The sequence below is a fragment of the Phacochoerus africanus genome, chromosome 15 (genome assembly GCF_016906955.1).
Source record: "Phacochoerus africanus isolate WHEZ1 chromosome 15, ROS_Pafr_v1, whole genome shotgun sequence".
NCBI classification, from domain to species: Eukaryota; Metazoa; Chordata; class Mammalia; order Artiodactyla; family Suidae; genus Phacochoerus; species Phacochoerus africanus.
The window spans coordinates 102,699,340-102,709,323 of NC_062558.1; positions in this window are offsets into that span (position 1 = coordinate 102,699,340).

Genomic DNA, 9,984 nt, shown 5'->3' on the forward strand with positions numbered 1-9,984 from the left:
ACCTATGGCATTCACATTTTATCCCCAGTGCCCTCCTGTGCCCAGAGGTGGTACTTGGTAAATGTTTGTTGACGGAGACCTACCGCCATTTATGATAACCACCAGTAAACATTAGTTAGATTTGAATACTAGAGATACAGTAGATGAAGCAATTCTGCCTAACTTGCAATGCCTGTGGAGTTTTCCAGTGTCAGAATTCCACCCCATGAAACCAGCCACTGTTTCAGCTTCCCATGGGAGAACAATCTGAGTGTGAATCATCACTGACTGATGGACCCAGCTCATTTCATTTGCAGGGCTCATGTTAAGTCATAATGACCTTGCCTGACCACTTGTAATGGCAGCTCAATGGGGACCCAGTTCCCGGATGGTGCACTGTTAATAGAGTGATGAGAGTACTGCTTCTTGGCCCTGGGAGTGACGGGGAAAGGCAAGCCAAAGAACAAGGATTTAATGCCACGTTTTTCTTTACTCAATTGAAAAATACATCTGAAAATCACTACAAAAGTTCCTATTTTTGAAAGGTAGTCTGAAGGTGATTGCGGTCTTTTTCAGGGAGCCAAGGACTTTTTAAAGACATGAAAGAATTGATTAGTTTTACTCAGATGGGATAAAAGATAATACAGAAACAGGGATCAAGAAACCCTGAAGAAATTTCTTTAGAAACTTTGGAGAACGAATTTCCATTTTTAAGAGGGAGATTAGACTACATAATCTTAAATCCTTTTTAACACAAAGATTATATTAATCTACAAGATTGGAAAAATTCAAATACCCTTTTGATTGAGGTAGAAAGTTGGCCAAATGCCTTTGCAGCGTTTCCAATTGCTATGGGCTGAATTGTACCTCGCCCTCACCCCAATTTATATAATGACATTCAACCCCCAAAGTGACCATATCTAGAGAGAAAGTCTTTAGAAGGTAATTAAGGTTAAATGAGGTGTGAAGGAAGGGGCCATAACTTTATAGGACTGTGGTCTTTTAAGGAAAGAGAAAGATTTCTTTTTTTTCTCTCTGCCACGTGAGGGCACAGTGAAATGGCAACCACTAGCAAGCCGAAGAGGCTCTTACAGACACTGATTGTGCTGGTGCCTTAATCTTGGACCAGGAGTCCCCAGAACTGTGAGAAAATAAATCTCACTTGTTTAAGCCACTCAGCGTGTAGGATTTTGCTATGGCAGCCTGAGCAGATAAGGACACCAGCCTGCCCAGCTTTGTAGAAATGACATTTGTCTGGAAGGAACAATTGATGCATAGGTCAGTCTGGATCAAGAGATAAATTCTGAAAATTTGTACAAGAGTCAAATACTTGCTATGGGAATGTTTACTTTTTAAAAGAAGTACTAAGAAATAAGAACCTCTCTTAGACTGCCAGTGTTTCACGGGTGTGGACTGTATACTGGTGCTCCACCAGCCCAATGGGTGAGTGGATCAGTCCATGCAGAGATTTACCCAATGGTAAGAGACTGTGAAAGAAAAAAAATACTGAACAATGCACTGCCTTTCAGTACACACGTGAAATGAAAGCACCACCTATGTGCTCAGTAAGTATCAGGATATTAAAAAGTAGAAAATTCATTTGTGCTTTTGATTTTTCTAATTTAAAATTACAGGTTGGGAGTTCCTGCTGAGGTTCAGCAGTAACAAATCCGACTAGTATTTATGAGGATGTGGGTTCAACCCTGGTCTCTCTCAGTGGGTTAAGCATCCAGCCTTGCCATGAGCTGTGGTGTAGGTTGCAGTTGCAACTTGGATCCTGTGTTGCTATGGCTGTGGCATAGGCCAGGAGCAATAGCTCCAATTTGACCCCTAGTCTGGGTACAACCAAATGCCACAGGTGCAGCCCTAAAAAGCAATAAATAAATAAATATCCATCAATAGATGAAAGGATTAAGAAAATGTCATACACACACACCACACACACACACAAAATGGAATACTACTCAGACATAAAAAAGAACAAAATAATGCCATTTACAGCAACACGAATGGAACTAGAGACTCTCATACTAAGCGAATTAAGTCAGAAAAAGAAAGAAAAATACCATATGATATCACTTATATCTAGAATCTAATATATGGCACAAATGAACATTTCCACAGAAATGAAATGCATGGACTTGGAGAACAGACTTGTGGTTGCCAAGGGGGATGGAGTGGAATGTATCAGGAGTTTGCGGTTAATAGATGCAAACTATTGCATTTGGAGTGGATAAGCAATGAGATCCTGCTGTACAGCACAGGGAACTATATCTAGTCACTTGTAATGGAACATGATGGAGGATAATGTGAGAAAAAGAATATACATGTATATATGTGTGTGTGTGACTGGGTCACTTTGCTGTACAGTAGAAAATTGACAGAACTCTATAAACCAACTATAATGGAAAAAATAAAAATCATTAAAAAATAAAATAAACAAACAAGTAAAATTGCAGCTAGGTCAGCATCAAGATTCTGTCTCTGAGATCAATAAAAGCAATCACATTTTAATGCTGCTATAGACTTAGGTACCTGAGATTTAGCAATACCCTCAAAGAGATATCAGCACATAAAAAAGAAAAAAAAAAGCTTATTGCACACAGGAAAATATAATTATATTTACAAAGTACCAATCCTTACCCCCAGATGTTTTTAAAGCCATCCCCATGGTACTTCAACATTGTTATTAGTACAAGTCAGATTACCCAAACTTCCACTTTTCCCTTCAGGTAGTTGATCTTGCAAGAAAACTCATAAAATGTTACAACTCTTATTAAAAGGGGGAAAAATCATTAAAAATAACTTAGATCTGTTCTTTGAGTAGTCAGTGAGAGACCTGGCAGTGTGGATATAAAGGCTGGCTCTGGGGAAGCGAAGTTCATTGTCTTTTTGCTGGGGTAGCCAAGGAAGTGTATTTCTTTTCCCCTTCCATAAACCCATGGGCCACATTTTTGCATTTTGTTAATCTAGAAAAGGAGACCTGGATTAGATGGATCCCACAGATGTTTGAACTTTGTATTTAAAAAATATTCACATCAAAAGCATTACTCTGGGGAGTTTCTGTGGTGGCACAGTGGAAACAAATCCTACTAGGATCCATGAGGATGCAGGTTGGATCCCTGGCCTCACTCACTGGGTCGAGGATCCAGTATTGCCATGACTGTGGTGTAGGTCGAAGGCATAGCTTGGATACTGCATTACTGTGGTTCTGGTGTAGGCCAGAAGCTGCAGCTCTGATTCGACCCCTAGCCTGGGAAATTCCATATGCCACAGGTGGCCCTAAAAAGCCAAAAAAAAAAAAAAGAAAAAAAAGAAAAAGCATCCATCTCAATGTCCTGGCCCATCTGACTAGAAATCATCTGTGAGACTTATGTGAGTAACTGATGACATCTGCCAACTTTTCTGTCAACCCCTCTTTTCTATTTCTTCCTTTTCTGACTCCTTGATTCCCTTCAGTCTATCATCTGTTCAGTACTCTTCCCTCCTATCCTGGGAAGGCAATGTAGAAAAATAGCTAAGAGCTATTGATCAAGTTTTAGAGTCAGACTGAATGAGTCTAAGTCCTGGCTGATTCATTTAATAGCTACATGATTTTGGCCAAGTTATTTCATCTCTCTGTGACTCAGTCTCATTTCCAATAAGGGAATAATAATAACACCTGATTTTAGAGTTGTGACATGGGTTAAATGAAATAACATAGATAATGCTCCAAGCCTACAGTAAATGGTCAAAATCTTAGCCATTATTATTTCATTTTGGGCTTCATGTAAAGTGAGTTCATTAATCTACTTTTCTAGATTGATCTTTTTCCTCTCTATTTCTAAGGGTATTGGGGGAGAAAAATTGGCAGGGTTCCCCTATAGAAATCTTACAACATTAGACAACTGTCCCCTTGGGGGAACTCCTCAGCTACCTGTGCATCTCCTTGCTCTCTTTTCTTGGTTTCTCAGTCCTCTCTTATTTTGCTGTTTTCTGTCATTCCTCCCTTAAAGCCCAGTGGTTTTCATTTCTATTTCTAAGGAAAGCCTGGACTCCATCTATTCTGTTTTGTTACCATTTGAGCATCTTCTCTATGTTCACCTGGGCAGGTATTCTCAGCACAGATTGTTCCCTTTCCCTGTCCTCCTTGGCCAGACAGCTGGGCTGACTGTGTCCCCTTTGCTTTAGAATAAGTGTCTTGGGAATTTTTCATAACTTTGTCCCTTTTCTCCATGAAGCTATAAACAAAATTCCTATTTATTGAATTTACAAATGGTACTGCTAGGCTCTCCACACTTCCACTCTTTTTTGCCTTATTCTTTCAGCTTTATTTGAAATCGTTCTCCTGCTTGCTCATTCTCCTCTGACTCAACTTTCAGTCATTGTCTTTTAGTTTTCCTGACCAGTCTGTTTCTGGACTCTGAGTCTTCTGGTATGTTCATCCCTTTGATTGGAATTTTCTTTTCTTTTCTGTTTACTTGATTGACTTTTATATCTCAACTTAGATGCCAGGAAACTTACTATGGTCCCTCGGATTTCTTGTTGTACGTAGGCACTATACACTATGCTACTTTGAGATACATGTATTAAAATTACATTCCTTATATACTTATTTGTCAACTGACTACCTCCTGCACCAGACCATGAGTTACTATTTTGTTCATAGATACAACACCAGCACCTAACACCATGCCTGGCAGATAGTAAGTTCGCAGTAAATACTTGAATGAATGGATGAACTTGTGATTTGTACACCCCCTTCCTTTACTTCTTATGGTAAAAAGACAACTTCTTCTTTGGCTAGTTCCTCTACCAAAGCTAACCATCCTCTATATCCTAATAATTTACTACTCTAATAAAATATGTCTAATGGAAGGTCCATGCTCCCCTCTGCTCCAGAGGTTTATACTATATACTTTTCAGTCCAAACTAAAATACACATATTTTTGAACTCTCAGAGATTCAAGGTATCTCTTTAATCAATCTCCAGTGTATAGCTATTGATTCCTTCATCTTTAGTTTGCTCAGCAGAGTGGTACGGTTTCTGACCTGAAGAGTCTCCGCTATAATCTCTAAGGCTGAAGAGCTGCTCCCAATGCCTGGGAAGCAGATGCTCATGGCCACTCTCTTGGAGACAATGTTCTCTAAATAGCCTCTCCCTTCACTGTGGTTCACACTGTTTTTCTTTTTCTTTCTGATACTCCTTGTCTTTTTTACTCTTGCCAAAGATGACAGAGGTATGTACAAGTCTCTTTCACACCCATTTCTCTTTCTTTCTAATTTTTTACTATAGTTGATTTACAATGCTCTATCAATTTCTGCTATGCAGCAAAGTGATCTGTTTCTGCTGCCTTTATCTTGTCTCTTTCAGGCAAGGATTTATGCCTGGCATGTTTCTACCACCTTTCTACCTGGCTGGCTCTGCTACCTGGGTAGGTTTCTTGCCTGGTACCAGTTTCTTCAGTTGTAGTTTTTCATTCTTCTTTTTTCTTTCTTTCTTTCTTTCTTTTTTTTTTTTCTTAACATCCTTTCATGCATTTTTTTTTCTATTCCTCTGCACCTTGGAGGAAGTATTTCAACTCTCATGATAACCCAAATATTGGCAAACATCAGATAAAATTCTGAGAAAACCATGGATTTAGGGAAAGATGAATCTGGACTCTAGATGAATCTCCAATTGGGGTTTAAATTTTTGTCTCCTAATATGTGAAGCAACTATATGTGTTGGTAAAGAATTTTATTCTCCAAAAATACTCTATGTGAGCTGTCCTAAAGAAAGCCAGCTAGAGTAATAAAGGTCAAATTTCCCAGGGAGCTTTATGTGTCTATGTCCAAGGAGAGGGAGGACTTGGGGGCCCTAAACCAGAGTCTTCTCAGCATGGCCTGGTGTGACCTTCAGTAGGAAACAGAAGCCCTGGGGGCCAGTCACTCTGGCCAGCTACTGGTGCAGTGTTATGAACAGAGGGGAAGTTGGAGGAAGAGAGGCTAAGGAATGTGGACTAAGGTGAGAATAAAGTAAAGATATTTAGCAACAAAGAGACCAGCCAGCTGTATAGGGATAAGGCCGGGGGAAGTGTCGGAAGGGAAAAAGGAAAATATTACTATAGGCTACAAATTGCAATTTTAAGTTGTTTAACCAATACTGGATTTCTCTTTAATTACATTTGGTTGTTAGACTGGTTTGTTTGTTTTGTGTTGTGTTTTTTGCTGGAATTTAGTGCTGTGCAGAGAGTAGGCCACAGGGTTTTTTGTCTTGGTTTAGTTTTTGTTTATTGGTTTTCACTGGTGCTTTTCCTTAATGTTGTTCTTTTAGGATGTCATATCTTTGCCTGTGGTTTTGTACTTAGTTATAATTCTCAGCCATGCATCTGATGAAAATAAAATCAACACAGATCTTATGCCAAGGGAATATTTTCACCATGACTGCCTGACCATTGGATCCAGGGTTTAGGGAGTATGGCTTAATTAGATATGAGTCACTATGGTTCTTGGAATATAAGTACAAAGTCAGTGGGGAGAATGTACAATTGAGGACAGAATGCTGTAGGCAGACGGACTCATGCAGCATTACATGGAATTGTAAATTCAAAAGGAGTGTAGTTTTTAATCTGAACTCCTTAGATCCTCAATAACATAAAATATCAGAGTCCTTTTAGAACAGCAAAAGGAATCAGGGAGGACTGGTCAAGATACTGAGAGAGAATGGATATGTGTATGTGTATGACCGGGTCACTTTGTTGTACAGCAGAAATTATCACAACCTTGTAAATTAACTATACTTTAATAAAACTTAAAAAAAAAAGATCAAGGAGAAAAAAATATACTTCAGACATATGTTATGACAAAAAAAAATTCTTCTAGGACTTCTCATTATGGCTCAGCAGTTAGTGAACCCAACTAGCATCCATGAGAACACAGGTTCAATCCCTGGCCTTACTTAGTGGATTGAGGATCCAGCATTACTGTGAGCTATAGTATAGGTTGCAGATGCAGCCCAGACCCGGTGTTTCTGCGTCTGTGGCGTAGGCCAGAGGCTTTAGCTCTGATTGGACCCATAGCCTGGGACCCTCCATATGCTGCAGATGCGGCCCTAAAATGAAAAAGACAAAAAAAAATTATTCTAAAACCTCATTGTATATGGGTAAAATTATATTAAAATTAGTAATGTTTCTAAATACCACTTTCTAAGTATATTTAAATAAGGTTCCTCTAAGTAAAAGAGTAATAAATATAACAGTGATTTGATAAATCTTAGGGTAAGTCTTTTTGAAAAACTTTTCCAAACTGAGAAGTAATAATAAATCCCTTTCAAAGTCAAAAATGAAAAAAAAAAAAAAAAAAGATGGCAGGTCATGAAACCCATCTTCCTCCATGAACACATCAGAAATACATCTATAATAGAACAATTTTCACTGAAGACCAACTGGAAACTAAAAGAAAGACTCCTTTACCACCAAGGTTGTAAGAAAGGTCAACATGTAATCAGATGAGAAGGGAAGAAAAGTGAACAGGTTGGGACTTGTGCACCTGGAAGGAGAGTTAGAGAAAAAGGGAGAACACACGGGTGGAGACCTGCCCTGAGGAGTGAGCAGTGAAGGCCATAGATTGGGCACCCCAGTCCTGGGGTCCCACATAGGAGAGATAAACTCCCTTCACTGGTCAGAGGATCTCTGGGACTAACAGGAGAACAGCCTGGACTCCATTCATGTGTGTGTGGTGGCCTACCTCCAAAGCAGGGCAGAGAGAAAGGTTAGAAGAATGTTCTAGTGACTGCTGGTTTCCTGCTACTGCCTCAGTGTACACCCCAGCCCAAGCCAAGCCAATACTCTAGTGCTACTTACACCACATGGCAGCATGGCACAGCATTTAGGGCTGCCACAACCATGAGAAAATTTGGCCATGAGATACAGTGGAAACCCAGGATGGATCCTGAATTGAGGTGAATGTTGTGGGGTGGAAGAAGCAGCTATCTTTGGCATGTACTCAAGCAGTGCATAGAGGCAGCCCAGAACTCTGATGGTGGCTGTTCCACTATAGCCCATATCCTGATACACACTGTGAGTCCATGTGGGCCTCACCTGCCCTGCACTGTGGTCCCACAACATTAAATGCCAACGAATTGGACAACGTGGAAGAAATGGACAAATTTCTAGAAACATACAACCTCCCAATGCTAAATCAAGAAGAAACAGACAATTTAAATGGACCAATCACTAGTAGTGAAATTAAATTTGTAAAACAAAACAAAACAAAAACCTCCCAGGAAACAAAAGTCTAGGACCAGATGGATCCCCTGGGGAATTCTAATGAACATACAAAGAAGAACTAATACCTACCCTTCTTAAATTATTCCAGAAATTGAAGAGGATGGAACACTTCCAAATACATTCTATAAAGCCACCATTACCCTGATAACAAAACCAGACAAAAGCACTACAGAAAAAGAAAACTACAGGCGAATATCTTTGATGAAAATAGATGCAATAATCCTCAGAAAATATTAATAAACCAAATCCAATATATAAAAAAGATCACATACAGTGATCAAATAATATTTATTCCAGGGACTCAGGGGTGTTTCAAATTTTGAAATCAATCAATGTGATACATCATATTAATAAAAGAAATGATAAAAATTATATGACCATTTCAATAGATATAGAAAAAGCATTTGAAAAAAATTCAACATCCATTCATAAAAATTCTCATCAAAGTGGCTACAGAGAAAACATATCTCAACATAATAAAGGTCAATTATGACAAACCCAGAGCTAACATCATACTCAATGGTGAAAAGCTGAAAGCTTTTCCTCTAAATTTAAGAACAAGACAAGGATGTCCACTCTCACCACTTCTATACAGTATAGTATTGGAAGTCCTAGCCACAATAATCAGATAAGAAAAAGAAATAAAAGGCATCTGAATTGGAAGGGAAGAAGTAAAACTGTCACTATTTGCAGACATGATACTTTCTATAGGAAACCTTAAAGTCACCAAAAAAAAAAAAACTGTTAGAATAAATGAAGTTAACAAAGTTGAAGGATACAAGTTTAATATACATAAATTTACTGCTTTTCTATATATTCCTAATAAACTATCAGAAAGAGAAAGCAAAAAAAAATAATAATTCCATTTTAAAGCACATCAAAAAGAATACATAATACTTAACCAAGGAGATGAAAGACCTATACTCTGAAAACTATAAAATACTGATGAAGGAAACTGAAAATGATTCAAAGAAATAGAAAGATTTCTGTGTCTATGGATTAGAAGAATATTATTAAAATGTGTATATACCCAAAGCAATATACAGATTTAATGCAATCTTATTCAAAATAGCCATGACATTCTTCATAGAACTAAAACAAATAATCTTAAAATTTATATGGAACCACAAAAGACCCCAAATACCCTAACCAATTGAGAAAAAAGAGCAAATGTGGAGGTATTACCTTTCCTGATTTTAGACTATACTATGAAGCCACAGTATTCAAAACAGCATGGTGCTGGCACAAAACAGATGTACAGATCAATGGAATAGAATAGAGTCCAGAAGTAAACCCATATGGCTATGGTCAATTAATCTACAACAAAGGTGTAAAGAATACACAATGAAGAAAAGACAGCTTCTTAAATTAGTGGTGCTGAGAAAACTGGATACCTACATGTAAAAGAATTAGAACATTTCCTCATGTATATATAAAAATAAGCTCAAAATGGATTAAAGACCTAAATGTTAGACCAGAAACCATAAACTCTTAGAAGAGAAAATTGGCAGAACACTCTTTGACATAAATTGTAACAGTATTTTTTGGATCTACTTCCTGGGGCAAAATAAATAAAAGCAAAAATAAACAAATGAGACCTAATTAAACTTAAAGGCTTCTGCATAGGTAAGGAAGCCAACAGCAAAACAAAAAGTTAAACTACTGAAAGGAAGAAAATATTTGCAAATTTTATGACTGATAAGGTGTTAACGTCAAAAATATATAAACAGCTCATACAATTCAATATTAAAAAAAT